Source organism: Rhagoletis pomonella, unplaced genomic scaffold (assembly GCF_013731165.1).
Source record: "Rhagoletis pomonella isolate Grant_MI unplaced genomic scaffold, Rhpom_1.0 Rhpom_scaffold_00003, whole genome shotgun sequence".
In the NCBI taxonomy this organism is placed as follows: Eukaryota; Metazoa; Arthropoda; class Insecta; order Diptera; family Tephritidae; genus Rhagoletis; species Rhagoletis pomonella.
In genome coordinates this window covers 60,635,054-60,636,226 of record NW_023458557.1, presented here as the reverse complement: position 1 = coordinate 60,636,226, position 1,173 = coordinate 60,635,054, and the positions used below count along the sequence as shown (strand labels likewise).

At 31.5% G+C, this 1,173-nt stretch overlaps 1 protein-coding gene across 3 annotated transcripts in view; it reads right to left on the bottom strand.

Moving 5' to 3' along the window:
• The window catches only part of LOC118735340 (protein RCC2 homolog), a 132,459-nt gene that overhangs the window by 66,373 nt on the left and 64,913 nt on the right, over positions 1-1,173 (bottom strand). The window lies entirely within an intron of this gene.

Sequence of the window (1,173 nt, the reverse complement as noted above, 5' to 3'; positions counted from 1 at the left end):
AGCGATTTGCATGAAAAAACAAAAATTTATTTATTTAAAATTACATTCTTACTTAAAAGCCAACCGTTTTAGTTAAAAATACCCATAAAGAAAATCAGAAAAACTCACGTAATTTCGCAGTTAACGCTAGTAATACGCGGTGACGCTAAGAATGATAGAATAACTTTATCTGAAAATTTACGTGACTAAATTTTTTTATTAGGTATATTATTGCTTACATGTTTACCTTAGAATTTTTTTAAAATTTCACGAAAAACCAGAATTGATTAATTGAAAATTCACTTTTTACTAGAAAACTCGACTTATTAGATATAAACAGGGGTTTTGCTTGCAATTGCTTATTTTTCTTATTCAGGGTTTCAAGCTTAATTTTAAAAATCATCCTTATTTCTTATTTCAATTTATAAAGCTAAGTAAGGACCCTTTAAGTAAACGGCCAAGAAATAAATTGCTATTATTTCGTAGGTGTGAATAGTACTGTCCAAGGAGTTTTGACAACTGATATTTTACAGCCTGCTGTCTCACTTTTCCTTACGAAATAATGGAATGAGCATTTCTACTGAAAACATGGGCGTCTTGTACTTTTCACAAACAAACTTTAGCAAACCATAGTAGAAAGCGTAGCAAATTTCTTAGGAACTTCGTACTGCTAAAGAAAATTTGGCTCAGTAAATTTTTCTGGACCATTTCTTGGGCGTTTTGTTTTATTCGTCGAACTAAAGAAATGTAGCTTCAATTGCATTTCTGCTTGGATACAAAAATTTAAAACCAAAGGTTTGCCTCTACGGGAAGGCATTGGCGTTATTGAAGAGATTAAAAATAATTTATCTCAAATGGAGAATAACGAATATTATAAATAAATATAAATTAAAACGACCAGTGCAGATCTCTATTATTTCAGAATATCAAGCAACACTTGATTGACCATTCTAATTTTTCAATCCTTAAATAAAACTGAATAAAAAGCATGTAAACTGTGCTTCTTCACTGCTTGGAGCCTAAAACGCGAGACAGACGGTCATGCTAATGCAGAATAACTAGCACACAAATACGTATAATAATTTTGCCCTAACAGACGGCAGTAATGCGAATTAACGAACCGCAAGTGCGTGGGTTTGAGTCCCAAGGCCAGTAGAACTCTCATTTATTTTTTTTTACCATTTTTTATAAGTT